Raw genomic sequence first — 20,834 nt, 5'->3', positions numbered from 1 at the left:
TCATCTCTGCCTGCTTGACCCTGTCCATACTTTCTTCTTCACCTCTCTTGTGCACTGTCCATTGCTTTGTATTATTGACCCCATCTGTTTAAACTTGTCTACCTTCTCTCCTGCTGTTCCTTGCAACTTCACTGTTTTACCTGCCTCTTTCTCATTCACAAATGTGTATTCCATCTTGCTTCTACCGACTCTCGATTCTGTCTTTGCACTTGCTCCTTACACTCATAACAGATCACAATGTCTGTTAACATGGACACCTTCCTGATCTCATCTGTCAAACTATCTATCACCATGTCAAACAAGATCGGGCTTGGCACCAATCAATGATGTAATCCTAGCCCCACTTTGTACCCATCTGTCTCTTCAACTGCACACCTCACTACTGTTTAGCTCTCCTCATAGACATGATGCACCATCCTGACTTACACTACCAATCAAAAGCTTTAGAACAACCCAATTTCTTTCAGTTATTTATTGCAGTCATTCAAGCCCAATGAATAGCTTGAAATGCTACAGTTACGTTAAGTTAAGTTAAGTGCTGAACTGCCAGAGGTGAAAAAAAGGAAGGGGTTAGCCAAAAACTGAAAAATAATGTACATTTCAGAATTGTACAAAAATGACTTTTTCAAGGAAATATTAGGTCTGCTAGCATGGACCCAAATGCAGATGACAGAGACAGAGTAAAGCTAGCCTTTATTTTGGCCGAAGAAACTACAAACAATAGGCAGCAAGGGAATTAAAAAAAACCTAAACTAGGAAAGCTAAACATAAAATATTACATAAAACCTAGAAACACAGGGCAGAAAAGCAGACAAACTAACAGACAGAGGAGAACAGAGGACTAAATACTGGGGTGCAACAATACTCGTATCGATATTGAACCGTTCGATACAGTGCTTTCGGTTTGGTATGCATATGTATCGAACAATACAAAATTTTTTTTATTTATTTTATCAACTTTTCTTCTGACGATGCTGTCTGTGTTGAGCGCTCAGTGGATCAGCGTTCGACTACTCTGCCTAGGCTGCACTGTCGAGCGCAGATCCACTGAGCGCAGCGCAAGCTAGCAAGACAGAAGCTAAGCTTGTTGCAACATGGCAACTGCCTCAACGCTACCTGAAAATGAACCTCCCCCACCCTCATTCAGATCTGGCCTTTGGAACTATCTTGGTTTTCATGTGAAGTATGACCCTGATGGTAAACGCGTCATGGACAAAAGAAAAACAGTATGTCGGATGTGCCACGCAATGCTCAATTGGTGGGAACTAGTGCGTTAGCGCAGTTAGCTTGTTAACGTGTTGACGCCGTCCAGCCCCACGCACGGAGCGATCCGCAGTAACTCGTTAACGAAGATTTGCCGTGTTGTGGCGTTAACGTCATTTCAGATTAATGCTGACAGCACTAGTGGGAACAAAATGAATATGACTGCACATGACATCATCCTAGTGCAAAGACAAATGGAAGCAGACAAAAACAACAAGCACACATGCTACAAACTTTACCCGAGTCATTTAGACAGCCGTTAGCACATGATTCTCCTTATGGGGACCTGATATGTTTAATATGCTGCTGAGAGTATAGCCCAGAAGAAGCGTATAGTATAGCTTTTATTTTGGAAAGAGCCATTTCTCTGTAATAAACTCTCTTTTCCAAAGATGAGTGATTTCTCGATCAGATTTTTTTCCCCCATTATTTTGTTGTTTCAGCAACATTAAATTCAAAAACTGTACTTCTGAGTTAAAATATATATTTATAATTTTAATAACTGACAAATTACAAAAAAATGTTCATGCCTTTTTATCGAAAAAATATCGAACCGTGACACCAAAGTATCGAACCTAACCGAACCATGAATTTTGTGTATCATTGCACCCCTACTAAATACACAAAGGGATAACGAGGGAATGAGGACCAGGAGGGAAACAGCTGGGACTAATCACGCACATGAGACAGGGAGGAAGCAAAACAGAATACTCTAACACAGGACACGGGACTGTCAAAGTAAAACAGGAACTACAGGAACATAGAGACAGGAATGACGAGGAACACAAGGAACACAGGGGAGGTAGTAACAAAACCTAAAGACTAGAAATCACAAAATACGAAAGAATAACTAAGGGAGCTAGAAATACAAAAGAATAAACCACTAGAGAAACCACTAAATCACAGAATATTATTAATCAAAACATAAGCACTGGGTTACCAGACCCAGGACCATGACAGCAACACAAAATAGGTTAATAATTTAAAGCTATTCTGCAGCAATGGAGGTTGATCGAGTCCTGAAAGCTGGTGCTACTAATCCCTACAGGTGTTCCAACAGTACAGTTTCCTTCACCATCAAAAGGCACTCAGAAACTGGAGCAAACTCAGGAAGAGGTCTGGCAGACCCAAAGCCACAATTGAATCAGAAGACAAGTTTCTGAAAGTTATCGGCTTGTGTGATAGGCAGCTCATAGAACAACAGCTTAAAGCACAGCTTAATAGTGGTTGTAGTAAGCAAGTCTGAGTTTCAACTATGAAGAGAAGACTTCGAGCTGCAAGTTTGACAGGACGAGTTGCAGCAAGAAAGTCAGATGTCTGAATAAGACAAAGAGGCTTGCCTGGGCCATGTAACACCACAATTGGACTACTGAAGACTTAAACAAGGTATTATGGACTGATGAATCAAAATTTCAGATCTTCGGTTCATCACGTAGGATTTTTGTATGCCGTCAAGTAGACGAAAGCATGGTTCCACAGTGTGTGGCATCAACTGTCAAACATGGAGGAGGAATTGTGATGGTCTAGGGCTGTTTTGCTGGATCCAGGGTCGGTGACTTGTACAGAGTTGAGAGGTCCCCTGAACGGCTACCGCAGCATTCTGCAGCACCATGCAATACCCTCTGACATGTCCCTAGTTGGTCAATGGTTCATCCTACAGCAAGATTATGACCCAAAACACAAGCCAAAGCTATACCAGAACTACCTCAGGAAAAAAGCTTGAAAACATGGAGTGGCCAGCACAGTCTCTAAACCCCATTGAGCTGGTTTGGGATGAACTGGACAGAAAGAGTGAAAGCAAAGCAACCTGCAAGTACCACACATTTATGGGAACTTCTGCAACAGATATGGGAAGAACTTTCTGGAGAATATTTGATTTCTATTGTAGAAAGATTACCATTCAGCTTTTATACAGTGGCTTGCAAAAGTATTCGGCCCCCTTGAACTTTACCACATTTTGTCACATTACAGCCACAAACATGAATCAATTTTAATTGGAATTCCACATGAAAGACCAATACAAAGTGGTGTACACGTGAGAAGTGAAACAAAAATCATACATGATTCCAAACATTTTTTACAAATAAATAACTGAAAAGTGGGGTGTGCGTAATTATTCAGCCCCCTGAGTCAATACTTTGTACAACCACCTTTTGCTGCAATTACAGCTGCCAGTCTTTTAGGGTATGTCTCTACCAGCTTTGCACATCTAGAGACTGAAATCTTTGCCCATTCTTCTTTGCAAAACAGCTCCAGCTCAGTCAGATTAGATGGACAGCGTTTGTAAACAGCAGTTATCAGATCTTGCCACAGATTCTCGATTGGATTTAGATCTGGACTTTGACTGGGCCATTCTAACACATGGATATGTTTTGTTTTAAACCATTCCATTGTTGCCCTGGCTTTATGTTTAGGGTCGTTGTCCTGCTGAAAGGTGAACCTCCACCCCAGTCTCAAGTCTTTTGCAGACTCCAAGAGGTTTTCTTCCAAGATTGCCCTGTATTTGGCTCCATCCATCTTCCCATCAACTCTGACCAGCTTCCCTGTCCCTGCTGAAGAGAAGCACCCACAGAGCATGATGCTGCCACACCATATTTGATTTTGAAAAGTCTCAACAGGATCTTGAGCTTTATTGTGGAAGGTTTATGTGGAACATAAACAAGCGGACATGCGATGCTGTTATCGTCGTTGTTGCTAACCACAACGCATAAAAACAGGCGCTTGTCCGTCCATAGTGTGGTTATATAAAATATAAGAGAAAGAGAGAACTTTAAGAAATTAATATAGCCACTACAGTGACCATCAAAACGATGAAAAAATATTGCCGTAAACAGTTTATTTTGCGACACCACGAAACAAACGATAGCGTAAAATGAAACGATAGACGTTTTTATATCGTCATCCGATATATATCCTTATATCAAACAGCCCTAATAGGTATTACAACAAAAACATGAAGTCTGCTGAGTATTCTTGAAACCAAGGAGTCTTCATTTACAGTATTACAAATATTGCTTTAAAAACCTGTACGATTCTTCTCAGCAGTGCATGTAAACAACGCACACGCTTGAATTTTTAATTTATTTTTTTTTTAAACGCAGTTTTGTTTTCAGGCAAGTCTGTTGTTTAAATCCTGATCTTATTCATTCCTCCAGTGCACTCATTGTTACAGTGCACAATATCTAGATCACGTGCTAGTGACATAAAGTTCACTGATCCAAATCTGTCCATTAGAGGGTAAGGTATTGGGGGCAGCCAATGTTTAAGGTGAAGTGTGGCATTAAGGCTGTAACAAGTGAAGTAACAAGTCTCTAACTGGCTAATTGGTGGATGTCTGACTGCTAAGCTCCACACTACAAAGGAGCCACTAAAGCTGATAACGACATTAATGGACCAGGGACTAAACCCTGGCCTGGATTCACTGGACTGTACAAGTTAACACAGTGCAACAGGCTGAATCGTTTATATCATTCAGGCTACACATACAGACCAACATGACCTCGCCTGAAAGTCATTGAGTGCTAATTTGTCAATGTGTTTTTGCAACCAAGGCTCAGACAGTGGTTTATTTCTTTTGTTTTTTGAAAAAAACACATTTATTTATTTATTTTTACAAGTTTTACATAATACACAGTTAGCTTATTTCTTTAAGGTGTAAATGTAACTGGTAGATGTTGGAACTGATGTAAATTAGAAAATCCATCCATATAATGCACCCACTGTCAAAACCAAACAAGTATATATATATATCTCTTTTTTATTTATTGTGGGTGCATTTTTGCCTTTAGTTTAGAGTTGAGTGTAGATACAAATGTATTGAAAAAACCCCGGGTATTGTGGTGTCTCATGCAGAAAAAGGGCTACATTCAAAGAGATGTACCTTTGAGAGATGTACTATTACAAAACAATACCGAAACTCTGTTTTTGAAGCTTCTACATTCAGTTTTTGCTGATTTCAGAGTGATAATTTTACCTTATTTGTTATGTTATTGAACTTGTCATAGACCTTGCACAAGAATGCTTTTCCACTTGGCAGCCACCTTGAAATAACTGTAGACTCCTATTTGTGCTGTTACTTTTGAAGAGTTTGACTTTTATTTCAATAGTCACCAGGGATAAAAGCTGCATAAACTAGAATCATTAGTCAAATGTGACTACAAAATTTAAGAAAAATAGATAAATGTTTAAGAACTTTCCGAATTATCTTTGCTGTGGTGGATTTCTCTCATATATTTCTTCTGTCTGTCAGTTGGGTGGACTGTCACCTCACCTCAAATGGTTGAAGCTGATGGCCAGCCTTCCTTATTTTGAAGATTATTTCTGTTTTTCTTCAAACTGTTTCCAAACTGGGAATGGTTGGCTTTTCCACTTTAGTATTTCAAGTTCTTAATCTTTATCTGAAGTGAATTGAACAGGGGTCTTACACATTGCACTTTTTTACAAAAAGTTGCAGAATTCAAAGATTTGGCCTAAAGTGCTTCTAAGAACCATTCCATTTACCATTTGCTTTTGTTGAAGAAAAATTATTTACAGATGATAATATTTTCTTACTTTTTTCTGTTTCTAGGTGGGACAGTTAAACGGTTTGAGGGCCTCTGAATGAAAAACAGTATTAGCAGGTGCTAATCCAGTTCATGTTTTCCTGTTTTCTTTCACGTGGCTGATTATGCTCCAGTCTAAAGCAGGGAGGGCTTTCGGTCTGTATCCAAGCATGAGTATTGGGGCAACCGCAACACAGCGAGGAGCCTTTACATTGCACAGCAACATGCCATTACTGTAGGACTTCTTCACTTGTTTTTTTTTTCTACTGAAAAACAAATTGATATTTCCTTGTGGTTTTACATACCTCAGTCTGTGATTGTGCTATGGAGTTGGGGAAAGTTCATGTGAATTTAAAGACGGTGCTGCTGACAATGATGATGTTCAAATGGGGTGAGTACAAACACACTTAACACTTTTGTTTTAGAGAAGGTAACTGATTACATTGCAAGAGTAATCACAGGGATATAACTATTTTAAAAATACATATATTTACAATATTCTTTAAGATATTTCTTTTTCTCAACATTTATTTGTTTATTTATTTGATAGTCATGAGGAGTCCTGAGGATTCTCACTTTTACAAACCAGTAAGAGGAGCAGGTCCTAGAAATGCCATGAGTGAAAAGAAGTTTCAGGGAGGTGCTATATTGTGTTCTCAACAGTGACAGGCTTGAAAACAATAAGTGAGAATATTGAGAAAACATAGGCATGTCCATAACCATTACTTTAATTACTAGGCTGTTGTCAGACAAATATATTTAGCAGATTTTTAAATATTAGTAGTTAATATGTGGCTAGATCATTCAATAGAGAAGTTGATTTGTTAGAGACAGAATTCCTCATTTGCTTCTAGTTTTTGAAAGCTCTATCTGTCAGATTTTACACATGATTGGATCTGAATGAGAGATTGTGCTCCTTAGTCATGCATTCCTAATCAGTGCAACCAGTTGACTGGAGAGAAGCTCATTCACACCTATATGTGCATGAAAGGAGAGCAAAAACAAGGTCACATCTTGGTCACAAAGATTTAAAGCACAAAACATGTTTTCAGCTTTTTAAAATCTCCCTTTTAACAAAAAGAAAGGCCCAGCAAATGCAGGCACTTCCTGAACACCAAAGAGAGCCAGAGTCCCACCACCAATCGTCACCAATTTCACAGAAAATAGGAAAACTCTAGAGAGTATCCTGAACAGATATATTACTATGGGATTCAGGAATGGCAAACCACAGGAGTGCAATTCTATAAAATCTTAAACAGGGCATTCTTCCACCCATCCATGACATCTTCCAGCCATTGTTTCCACATAGCCTTTGCTGTTGTAAAGTATCCCATCCACTCCACACTGCTCATGCTCATTGTACCAGGTGTTTAGCTCCTCCTTGGCCTTCTTTGGTAATGATACTTGTAATAAACGTAGCCTGTTTGCAGCTCTGGAGGTCCAGATCTCGAGTCCCAGCTTTGCACCCTCGAAAAACCTCTGTAGCCAGTTCAGCTGAAGGTAGCATAGCCCCTGTTAGCAGATTGTCCAGAGTGTAGTCCTAAACAGAAGTCCCCAGTACACTGCATCAAGTCATTCATGTGTCTAATCGTTTTTCCCCACTCGGCAAAACACCTGCTGGGAAACAAACTCTGATAATTAAAGATTCTGTTTTGAGATGTGAAGCTGGAGACACCAGCGACCTTCCAAGGACCAGAAGGAAATTTGAGGAAAATATGAAATCAGAGGTCACTAAATTAGTGTCTAACGTTGCCAAAACAATGTCGGACTCTCTAGTTTTCTCTGGTCTCCTCTCCAATCGCACCAGGAGTGACGTCTTCAGCCGCATGTTCTCCCTATATTGCAATAATCGCAAAGAAAACAGTATTAGTAGTATCCACAACTGCACAAAAGAGAAAATGTGGATTTTTAGACATTAGGTGTCTGTCATTTCTAAGCCCTTATATTACATGAATTAATAATTGATCACCAATCAATTTACTCTGCCTCACAGAAACCCGATTATTTTGTTAGTTTAAATGAATCAACACACCTGAGTTGTACAAATTGTCAGACTCCTCGAAGCACAACCTGAGGAGCAGGTGTGGCAACAATTTTCGATTCCAACTTGTTAATCAACCACAGACACAGGTTTTATTTTTAATTACTATTTTTATTACTTTGAAAGCCTGACACTTAGCCTTGTCCACCCCAGCTGGAAAACTCAAAAAAGAGTTTTATTTGTTGTCATTTACCATCCACCTGGGTCTTGGTCAGAGTTTCTGTCTGATTTCTTGGATTTTTTACCTTTTTAAGAGCTCAGCTCAGACAAAACAAGTATAGTGGGTGATTTTAACATCCATGTAGATGCTAAAAATTACAGCCTTGACACGGCATTTAATCTGTTACTAGACTCAGTTGGCTTCTTTCAAAATGTGAAAGAAACTACTTTAATCACACTCTAGATATGTTCTGACATATGACATAGAAACTGAACATTTAACAGTATTTGCTAAAAACAAACAAACAAACAAAAACAACTAACATTTAAATTTACAATAATGGATTACATTTCATCACAGTAGATGTCTTTCTGAAAGTGCTGCAACTGAATTGAACGATATAATTCATCCACTGTCATCTTCATTGTCTTGTGCCAACACAGTGCAGAGCAGATACCTGATTGGTACTCCCACAGAGGTTGATTATTTTGTTAATAATTTTACATTTTTACTCTGTACAACTCTGGATACTGTACAGAAAAAGAAAGCTTCCAATCAGAAGTACCTGAATCCCTGGTATAACTCTCAAATATGCACCTTAAAGCAGATAACTTGTAAGCTGGAGAGAAAATTGTATCTCGCTAATTTAGAAGCTCATCATTTAGCCTGGAAAAGCAGTTTTATTACTCTATAAAAATCCCTCCATAAAGCTAGAACATCTGACTATCACTGATAGTCAGATGTTTGAATTAAAAGCAACCCTAGATTTCTCTTCAGCACTGCAGCCAGGCTGACAAAAAGTCATAGCAAAGCAAATATTTAACGTTAACTAGTAATGGCTTCATGAACGTCTTCGCAAATAAAAATTTAACCATCAGAGAAAAATTACTCAGAACCACCTCACAGATATATCATTATGCACAAGCAAATCACTATTTTTTCTCCAATTGATCTTCAATAATTACTTCCTCCAAACCATCAATGTTTTTTTTGGACTCCATTCCTACAAGACTGCTAAAAGAAGTCCTACCATTAATCATATTTGTTTCGGTCTCAAATATGATCAACCTATGTCTATTAATTGGCTATGTACCACAGGCCTTCAAGATGGCAGTAGCTCTGGTAGTGGACTCATTTCTGTGCTTGTCCTGCTAGACTTCAGTGCTCAGTTTGATACTATTGCCCATTATATTTTATTACAGTGATTAAAGCATGCTGTATGTACACTGAAAAAAAGGGATTGGTCATCTCTTGGATTTATGTAAGCATCTTGTGTGTATTCAACACAATTGCCTCATGCTTTAAAGTTAAGTGTAACTATATAGTGCAGAAACTACATGATATGCAGAGAGGGTATATTAAATTGTTCATATCATGTTCAAGTGAAGTAAGTCAGTAATATAGCAATGTTAAATCTCGCTACACTGCACGTGATTTCATTGCGCACTTTGGATAGTGGTTTGAGGAAGGCTTCAATCTCAGTCAAGTCGAGCAGCCACCTTTATTTTTTTTGGTATACCGAAAAAAGGACATTAGGTGGTTGTTACATTTACAAAATTCTAACTTGTAATTTGAAAAAAAATAATTTCATGTTTCTATGGTGAACGTAATTAAATCATGTGGGATCTGTAAGAAATTCAACAACTTAATTTGTTCTTGTTGATTTGACATGATACAATCTAGTAAGAGTGGTTAGTTGCTGGACTCATGAAATTCACAAGATCACATGAGATTTCAAACTGCAGGAAAATCACTGGAGTCATAAGAGGCAGACAACTACACACACACCATGTTCGCTATCGCTATTTAGATTGGTGGCATGGTGGATAGTGCTGTTGCTTTCCAGCAAGGTGGTCCTAGGTCCTAGTTTTCAAATCCACAACCTGGCTAGTTTGCAGTGGGTTCTTTCTGGTTATTCTGGTTTCCTCCCACAGTTAAAAGTCATGCAATTACAGTTAGGTTAATTGGTGATTCTAAATTACCCATGAATCTAAGTGCAAATGGTTGTTTGTCTCTATGTGATAGACTGGTGAGCTGTCCAGGGTATACCCTGCCTCTTAACCTATCATTTTGGGGTTATGCCCCAGCCCCCCTGCAACCCAGATAAAGATAGGAGGATGGTGGTCATTGTAAATCCATTCAATTTTTATGTTAACCAGATTCTAGACTTTGTTTAACATTATGTAATATGAAGACAACAAGTAGTATTTAAGTGACCAAGTAGTATTGGGGTAAAAGTTATAGAATAGTGTTAGAATAAAATGACAAAATTGTGAAGGATTAAAATATTCCAAGAGCTCAACTTACTTCATCTAAACATGTTTTAATCACGTTTTATCAACACAAAAAGGTTTATTGAATATGAATAAGTTGTGTTGATTTAAGATTTAAGTTTCTGCCAAAGCAAAACAATTGTGTGCAACCAATGTCCACTATTGAATTAAATAATAATAATAATGGATTGGATTTATATAGCGCTTTTCAAGGCACCTAAAGCGCTTTACAATGCCACTATTCATTCACTCTCGCATTCACACACTGGTGGAGGCAGCTACGGTTGTAGCCACAGCTGCCCTGGGGCAGACTGACAGAAGTGAGGCTGCCATATCGTGCCATGGGCCCCTCTGGGGGCCATGGGCCCCTCTTTACCCTACCACCAGTAGGTGGTAGGGTAAAGTGTCTTGCCCAAGGACACAACGACCAGGACAGAGAGGCTGGGGATCGAACCGGCGACTTCTTATGTAGCGCTTTTCTACTCTCACTGAGCACTCAAAGTGCTTATACAACTCGTGCATTCATCTGCATTATCTAAGGTTTTTAGTGCTTCTATCTAACATTCACTCGCATTCACACTCCGATGGATGCATCGGAGGGCAACATGGGGTTAGTATCTTGTCCAAGGATATTTGGCATGTAGACTGGAGGAGCCTGGGATCAAACCACCAACCTTCCAGTGAGTAGGTGACCCGCTGTACCACCTGAGCTACTGCCAGATTAATTATTGAGTTCCTCATAGTTCCACACATGCTTCCCTTAAGCAGTAGCATTTGAAGGCATTGCATACATTTTCACTGCTATGCAGATGACACCCAACTTTGCCTATCCATGAAACCAGGACAGGCAAATGACTCAGATAAAACTGAGGTTACTGTACTCCTTAAAAATCTAAGAAATATGGTATCTAACAAGATGCTTACTCCGAATGGCATTACTTTGGCATGCAGTAACACTGTGACAAACTGAAACACACTTTGTCAGCGTGATGCTGAAAAACTGGTTCATGTGTGTATTACCTCTATCCTGGACTTCTGTAATTCATTATTTTCCGTTATTGTCCTAAAAACTCCATGAAAAGCATTCAGTTGACCTAAAATACTGCAGCAAGAGTAGGGATGGGTATCGAAAACCGGTTCTTGTTGAGAACCGGTTCCCAGTGTTTCAATTCCTTGGAATTGTTTGCCATTTTTGCAAACGATTCCCTTATCGATTCCAGTCGCCCCGAATGACGTCACCACGTTGCGGAGCGTCATTTACCTGGCAGGAAACACGGCGCCTAAGCGGCTCAAACGCTCAAAAGTTTGGTTTTGCTTTACGAGAATGGATGACAACAGGGCAACTTGCAATACTTGCAAAGTAGATATTTCATTTAAGGGAGGAAACACTACAAATATACAAAAGCATTTGCTCACAAAACACGCGATGACCTTAAATGAATGTCGTGTTTGTAATTCCGCTCCGGACTCGTGAATCTCAACCCAGCAGCAGCGGTAACGTTTGCACGTCCTCTCCCGTTAATGCGGCAGGTAAATAATCAACTAACAGTGCATATTATGTTAGCGCGATCTGCCTTATTACAAAACCTGCCATTACTGTGCATTTAGATGACCATGATGAGAGAGACAGACAGAGTCTGGCTCAGATGCTGGCAGTTCTCACTGCAGTCTACCGTTAGCGTCTCCTTTCAGGCTAGGATAGACGAAAGTCACCGAGCAGTGACTAAGTTTGTGGTCAAAGGTTTGCACCCATTTGCCACAGCAGATGATTTTCGGTAAGTGAATGTGTTTAATTGTAGGCAGGGACATTACTGGATATTCTTGTGTAATTGCTACAGAATAATTGATGTTATACTTTGTTATTGCTACAGAAGAATATTTATTTTATTATTTTACATTTACAATTTTTTTCCTGGGGACCCTGTGACACCCCATTGAAGAGCCGTAGGCTGTGGATCTCTTAAGATCTCACTGTTGGGTTTGTAAGGCCATGTTACTCCTAAAGTTCTATCTTGTTCAAAGAGAAGATATAAAACAAAGTTCTAAGCTATTAGACCTTAGTGTTCTCCTTTTTTAAAAGAATCGATAAGAGAATCGATAAAGAATCGAATCGTTAAACAGAATCGAAAATGGAATCGGAATCGTGAAAATCTTATCAATACCCATCCCTAAGCAAGAGTATTGATAGGAACTAAAAAAGAGAGAACATATTTCTCCTATATTGCCTTGCCTTCACTGGTTCCCTGTCAAATCCAGAATCACTTAAAATCACTTAAAATCCTGCTTCTCACAGAAAAGGTCTTCAATAATGAGACCCATATCACTCCATAAGAACACATTGCTCTCAGACAAAATAAGAATGGGAGGCAGAGCCTTTAGCCTTCAGACCCCTCTTCTGTGGAACCAGCTTCCAGTTTGAATTTGGGAGACAAACACCCTCTCTACTTTTAAAATTAGGCTTAAAACTTTCTTTTATGATCAAGCTTATAGTTAGGGCTGGATCAGGTGACCTTGAATCCTACCATAGTAACGATGCATTCAGTTATTAATTATTATTCATCTCTGGCCCTCTCCCACAGCAAGTCTTGTCCTGTGTTACTCCCCTAACCCCAGTCAGTTGGTGCAGGTGGTTGCCCCTCCCTAAACCTGGTTTTGCTAAAGGTTTCTTCTTGTGAACAGGGGATTTTTCCTTCCCACTGTTGCTCATATGGGATCATATGATTGTTGGGTTTTTCTCTGTTTCTTTGTATTATTGTAGGGTCTTTACCTTACAATTTAAAGTACCTCGAGGCAACTGTTGTTGTGATTTGGACCTATATATTAACCTGTTTGCTCTCGTGTCATCAGGCAGAAATGTAGTCAAATGCCTTTAGTCAAGATTGGATAAAACTGACATATTGATGTTTTTAACTAAACAAATATAGAAGCTAGCTCAGAGAACTCAATAGGAGAGAGGAAGTCTAAATAAATATGAGCAGTTACTAAAGTTGCTGTAGGTTAAGTTGTCATTTTTATTTTGTCATTAGTAGTTAATTAATAATCTGAGTTGTCTCTCAGAAAATGGAGACAAAATAGTGTGTGTGTCTAGGAAGAGAAAATTGTTTGTGATTGCTTATATTTGTGCCATAGGGAGTTTGACAGCGAAGCTGTAGACTTTGAGAACTCTGTATGCAAAGGAGGAGCGACCCAGCAACTTTTCTTTAATGTGCACTGGGCATTTTCAGCTTTGTTGAATTTTTGACCTTTTCCTCTGCATCACGTCTGACAGGTCCAGCTATCTGCACAGTAATCATCAACCTTGTGTGTGTGTGTGTTCTGTGGGTTATCATAAAAAGTGGACATGTTAAAGAGTCAGTATTCACTTGTCTGTCTGAATGCATTTGCAGCTATTATTGCGTCAACTCTTTTGTAAAGGCTTTCCACAAATTTAGGAGTTTATTAATTGGAATTTTCAACCTTTATTCCAAAAACACAATTAAGAGGTCAGACACCAATATTGGATAAAAGTCTCCATTCTAATTCATCCCAAACATGTTCTATCGGTTGAGATCAAGACTCTCTCCAGGCCAGCCAAGTGCTTTCACCCCAAACTCGCTCATCCATGTCCTTATGGACCTTACTTTGCACAGTGGTGCACAGTCCTGTTACAATAGGATGGAGTCAAGCTATTCCCAAAAAACTGGAAACATGAAATGTTCCAAAATGTCTTGTATGCACCCAAAGGGTCACCTTTAAGTCTGACAAGTAGGGATTGAAATTTAGTAGAGAACTGGTTCAATTCCTTGGAATTATTAGCCTGCTTGGCTGCCAATTCTGCTTATTAGTTCCGCTTGCTCTTGTGCTACAGTCAGTTGATTATAGTTCATGTCCCCTAAAGAGAAAAATAGTAGCATCCACAGCATGGATATGGACATTACTTTTATTTTTATTGTATAAAAGGACAAGAGAACAATGGTAAAGACCAAGGAGCTTGGAAAGAAAAGCGGCTGGACTTCTTACTTAAAAAAGTCAAGACGCTTTCCTTTCCAAGCTCCTTAGACTACGATGACCTGGATGACTGAGAACCTTCACAGGACAATGGTAAAGAGCAAACTGTGTCCAGGACAGACTTTGGTTTTTGCTATCAGCTTTGTGTTGATACATAAATCAAAGAAAAAGATCATAGGTGTGATCTTATTAGAATAGGGATTGTGCTGGTGTGTGGGACTGTGGCCTATAGGTTTATGTAGTTAAATGGTAATTATGAGACAGTGCATTTTACAGAGAAACGTGAAAGCAATGTAGTAAGCACTGTAACGAATGACCTTCGCCTGGGAATAATTAAGTAACGCACTGCATTACTTTTTTTTTTTTTTTTAATGTGTCCAGCAGTTGTAACAAGCAGAATTATGATCGGAATGCTTTCTAGTGACAGACATATTTGCTTTGCCAAGAGAAGGACCTCTCTCTAAGTTTCTTTTGCTAATGTTTTTGTTTTATCTATTTACATTATTTTATTATTCATATGTCTAGTGGATAATATGCTAGAGCACTTAAAGGCCAGATTCGTGAAAGATAAGAAGAAAGCAGAGAAATGGGCACTGGACACAGCTCCAAAAGCCAAGGGTGTTGGTGTCAGGGGATCAGAGGCAGCATGCAGTTGAGGCCAGCTCCCCAAGCAAAAGTCGAGGACATGGCCACAGACCCCAGACCCTCGAGAACTGCCCGAGTCCCCACCAAACAACGAAGAATCCCAAGGCACTCCAAAATACAAACCCTAAGGGTGCAGGCCAGCAACCATGCCAAAATGCCCTGTCAAATTCCAAGGGGAGGAGAGGGGCAGTGGCGACCAGTGGCGACAGCAAGGAGAGTAATCCCCTGCATTACTTTTAGAAAACATGTTCTGTGTAATATGTGTAATACAATGCTTTGTTTGAGTAACAACCTCAACATTGATGACAATATACATAAACATTTGACCACATACTATACAATTAATTTGCTCACATGTGATATCCTTGATATGCTGCTTGCCCATGGTGGTGACTTTCAAAGCGGAGCCAATGGGAATTCAATAAGAACCAATGGGAGAATTGATAAGGAATCAAATATCAGTAATGGAATCTGAATTGCAATTCCTATCTCTACTGACAAGCCAGATGGGGAGGAGGCAAGACTTCCTGCACCCATTTCCTGTACTATATCTGGGGCCTCAGTTGGCTAGTGGTTTGGTGCTAGGCTAACTGCGTATCAAGGTCATTGCTAGTTTTGGTGTGTTCTTCTCCCTGCTGCTCGCCACTGTTTATTGTGGACAGCCTGGGTCTCCTTGGTATTTCTCTGTCCACCTCTGGCTCCCGGGGGGCATTGTTGGAGTCTCTCACTCTCATTATCAAGTACTTTTTATGACAAGCGCTCATACAGAGACACTCATATTCTTTTTCTCTTACTCACACACACACTCACACACACATACACATATGTATGTCTGTTTGTGTAACCACCTCTGTTTTGTTAAAGATGCAGCAACTTTTCAGTTCTCCACCCCTTTTTTCTCTCTTTCTGTCTCATTTTCTTTTTCTGTTCCACGTCCTTTTATCTTTATGTTATTATCTCTTCTCTTTCATCAAAATGGCCCTCACCTCTTTTCAGCAACGGCTCCACTCAGAGCTCATCTTGGCAAAAGAAAATCTGTTTGGGGCAAAAAAGCATTCAGACCATGATTCTGCTGACTAAAACTGCCGAACAGAACCGGTTAGAAAAAATAAAAAAAATCTTCTCTTGGCACAATGCAGTCAGACATGTGTTGTTCTCCAAGCAACCACTAAGCCCGCACTCATCCATCTGTGACACGTCAGACCAAAAGGGTGACTAGCTCAGCAGGTAGAGCAGGTCACCTACTGATCAGAAGGTTGGTGTTCGATCCCTGGCTCCTCCAGTCTGTATGCCAAGTATCCTTGGGCAAGATACTGACCCCAAGTTGCTCTCCAATACATCCATTTCAGCGTGAATGTAGATAGGAAGCACTCAGTTTAGTTTAGAGGAAAGTGAATGTTGTATAGAGTGCTTTGAGTACTCTGGGAGAGTAGAAAGGTCCACTCCAACTATTACCATATTACTAATGAGCTGTATTGTAAAGTGCTACTGGTTTTCTAAATGAGTATGAAACAGTATGGATCGTTTCTTTGTTTTACTGCAATTGTAACACAACCTATGGTGGCAAATCTGAACTTTGGTAGGTTACTTGAGTGGAAACAAGCTAGAGGTTGAAGCTGTAAGCTATAAGCTCTTCGCCACCTGGAGATTACAAGAGCAAGGGGATTGACCCAAAGAGGCCAGAGGGATTACAACACGGAAAGGCTCTGGAGGCCTTCTGGTGAAAGAGAGGGACAGTAACGCTGTCTGATTAATCTCAGGTATACATCAAATGAGTGAGAAAATGTGTAAAATATGAAAAGGTTAGTAATCCAATCCAACTTTATTTATAAAGCACTTTAAAATAGCCAGCACAGGATCAGAGTGCTGTACAGTAAATAAGTTAAGAACAATAGAATAAAACAAAACAGCAAAAAATAAAACACATAATACATAAAATGACAATTAAAACAGCCCTATATTAAAAAACAACATAAAACAACACAGAGTCAACTAATAAAAAATAATAAAAAATAAACTGAAAAAACAACATGTCACGTGGTGTCACAGGCCAGGGAAAGGTAAATGGGTGCTTTCTTATACAGTAATTTTTCTACTGTACTTAAGCACTCAAAGTACTTTGTACAACATGTCCCATTCACACATAAATTCATACAAGCGCTTTGCGTATCTAAGTGCTTTCTATCTAATGGTCACACACACACATTCACACTTTGATGACTCTGTTTTCAGTCTTCCCCAAGGTTATTTTAGTTATGGAATAGCCAAAGATTCAAATGACCAACCTTCCAATTGTTCAACCTTTTCAGGCGCAACATGTAATAACACTATAATACGTGTTAAATTAAAAAGCCCTTTTAAGTCTTTATAAGGTGCTTAATAAAAATTAATATGTTAATAAGAACTGAAAAAATAAACATATGTTAAATGTTTTGTGTGTTTATATGTTATCCTATAAAGCAACACACATAAGTAAATGTTTAATAATGAAATACTAAGTAAATTAGTTGAACTTATTAATATTGTTAAATTAGAAGTTTCCCTTCAAGAATATCCTACAAATGAATTCTAAATCTGTTTCTAATTCTAAAATTCAACACTCTCTGTTCACTTATTTAAAAATAAACCATATTGTAAATATTTATAAATTTTATTACCCGTTAACTAAGGACTTAGCAAAGTCCTTATATTAAGCGTCAAATGGCTATGCTACTTAATATAGCCATGAGCCTGGGAAGAGATGCAAATCCTTCCCAGGCTTTGTTTCAGAATGGATATCCAGGCGTAATAAATCTCCCAAATCAAATAAGTAGAGCTACCAGCTGTGACAATCTGTGATGGGAGCAGCTAAAAGTAGCTTTTAGTGTAGCTACTTATTTATTTCTATATTTATCCAGCTGCTTCTTTATTTGTTAGTAGTAAAAAGGGACTACATCACAGCAATTTTTCTGCACAAGAAACAAAAGGATATAGAAGTGTTACTATATTATATTCAAATATACCAAAATACATATACATATGAGATACAAATTTTAAAAAAAGACAGACATTTAGTATTATTGGCTATTTCACCTCTCCTTGATGTAGTGGTACAGAGAATAGATAATGCAATACATTTGTTAAAATACTTACTGTTCATGTCAAAGTCAAAGTCAGCTTTATTATTAAAAACCATATTTACAGATCATACACAGGAATTTGAAAGTGCAATGCTCCCACGACCCGCAGGGTACACTAAACAACATAAAGATAAAAAGATAAAAATAAAATAAAAGTCTTATATACAACACAATACAATCTTATATAAACAGCAATGTCCAACACAATCCGAGTGTTTGTGGGCAAGAGTTTGTGTGCAAGAGTTTGTGTGCAAGTGGGTTGGGGGAGTCAGGCAATAATTTGATAAGATTTATCGCAACATGTCTATGTCACTTAATTACTATGTTTATCCTATACTCCATCTTACATCAAGAAGACTTGAAGCTAATCTTGAATCCTTACAGCATCCTGGAGCACATCCAGCCTACAGGTGGCTAACACTCCTCTGGAGTCACTGTAATCTGGAAAGATCAAACGCAGTTAGTGTCTAATGTTTGGATTGAGGGCAGAAGGCACCTTAACCAGAAGTGGAAATGGTAACACCCTTCTACTTTAACAGAGTGACTGTGGATAATGCCTGCCTTGAGGCCACACTTGAGGAGTTTACTTTTTTTGTGTGCATGGTTATTCTGTAAATAAGACAAATTGCGACATACTAATTAATTGTAGAGGCAGGGTAATAATACATTAAATAATAGGAATAATTAGTCAGAGTTCAAAATAATTCTAATTATTAAAATTATAATTTAATTCTAAAAAAATCAATTTAAAAATATGGGGTTTTTTTGGGTTTTTTTAGCTCTGTCTGGGTTTGGGAGTTACGATCTCTCTTCTTAGATCATCATCCCCATGATATGGCTGAATGGATGGATGGATGTGTCTAAAGTCCATTCTCAAGCCACAAATAAAAGAGCTCAATAGTATTGGGGAGCTCGTATTGCAGTATTTTTTACAGTATCAGATTGATATTAGATTTTTGGGGGGGCATGACGAAAATATGTGCGAGTGATTGGTGTCCAAACTTCCACACTACCTGCAACATGGCTCCATCTTGTTTCCTCAAATTCTGATAAATATTATTTTTATAGTCTTCTTCTTGTAGGTCAAAATGTCAGTTAATACATTAACCTGCCTGGATATCGGTAGTTTGATATTTTTAGTATCTGAAGAAAACCTTGTACTCCAGTCCACATTCCTGTAGCTCTGCAAACCTTTAAAAGTATCCTCTATGACTTAACGTGCAGACTGCTGTAATGCCCTTGTCCCACTACTATCTGAATCCACTATCATTAGATCTTGGTTTGAATTATGATCAAGGGCTACGTCAATATTTTAATATTGCATAAAAATACCACTTTGAATTAGGAAAGCCTAATCCTCCCTTCTGCCTGGATATAATGGACCCTCTGTCTTTTGCACATAAAAATCTCAAAATACCTTTATTGCAGAATTTAAATTGTGTGTCAGAGATTGTATGGGGAATAGACTGAAAAAGATAGAGCAATTGTGGTAGTATGTTCACTTTAATGTCAATTTGAGTTCCGAAGCATCTAATTTTTGTCTTAACGGTGTCACGAATTGTGTTATACTTAATTAAGATATTATTAATATATTTAGTTACTTCAATCTTCCATTTGATCTAATATTTCTAGAAATTTCTTGGGACCACCAACCCATTCATGTCTATAATTGTTTTTCCCCACTCAGCGACACACCTGCCAAGGAACGTGCTGCAGTTATTGGATAAACTTTTTTGAGACATGTAAAACTATGTATATGAGACATGTAAAACAACAGCAACCATAGTGTCCATTATTTGTCTAGTGAACTGTCCAACATTGAGCGAAACCTGAAACTGCTGGCTAAGGATTAATGTAAATACCTTAAAACTGTAATTCATGTCAACAGTAATGACAACAGGTAACATGAATTGGAGGACACTAAAATTACTTTTCCAAAACAATGTAAGACTCTATACATTGCTGGCTGGCTGAGTGTAAGAGTTTTAATCTTACACACCCCTTTGCAGCTCCTCTCCTCCCCTTATCTCCCCAAAACTCCATCCTGTAAGAGACTGTCTGCCCCCAGACCACAGAAAACATTCAAAATTCAGCAAAACCAATTTTAAAAAAGAACAATGTAGTATCTAAAACTGCACCAAAGACTCAAACAGTGAAATGTGGATTTTTAAACATTAGGTGTCTCTCTTCTAAATCTCTGTTAGACCATCAATTAACTGAACTTACAAAATATAAACAACATAATTCTGAAATCAACAATAGCATACAGATTAAAGCTAAAGAGTATCATCAACATAGCCTGGAGAACATTTGCTAATAAGATGAAGTTAGCTAAATAAGCAATCTCATTCCTAGAGTATTTAAAACATAGAATGGGAGGCAGAGCCTTCAGCTAATGATTGAAGTTATTATATCTTAATCATTAGTTATTATTAATATCTGGCCCATCTATATATACATACATAAACAATAAGATCAGATATAAGGATATTGCATGTTAAAACTGCACCTGAGTTATTTATGTACTATGCGTATATCTTTAGATGGGTACACATACATAGATGGGTATACAGTCATGTGCATACAGACAATACAGGAAGGGGCTCAGCAAAAGCAAAAAGCAGCAAAAGTCCTCTCCAATCCTAGCATGTAGTTATTTTTATTTTTATTTAATTTCTTTTAGCTTTTCTTAAGTCTGCTCTGGTAGTCCCATAAGCTGAGATGTCTTCTTATTTAAAGGTAGTGTCTCTGGCTGTGAGCAATCATTTGATATCACTGTTCTACTATGATTTCAGTTAGTCCACA

The sequence above is a fragment of the Neolamprologus brichardi genome, chromosome 7 (assembly GCF_056152115.1).
Source record: "Neolamprologus brichardi isolate AB-2024 chromosome 7, ASM5615211v1, whole genome shotgun sequence".
In the NCBI taxonomy this organism is placed as follows: domain Eukaryota; kingdom Metazoa; phylum Chordata; class Actinopteri; order Cichliformes; family Cichlidae; genus Neolamprologus; species Neolamprologus brichardi.
This window is presented reverse-complemented; position numbering follows the sequence as displayed.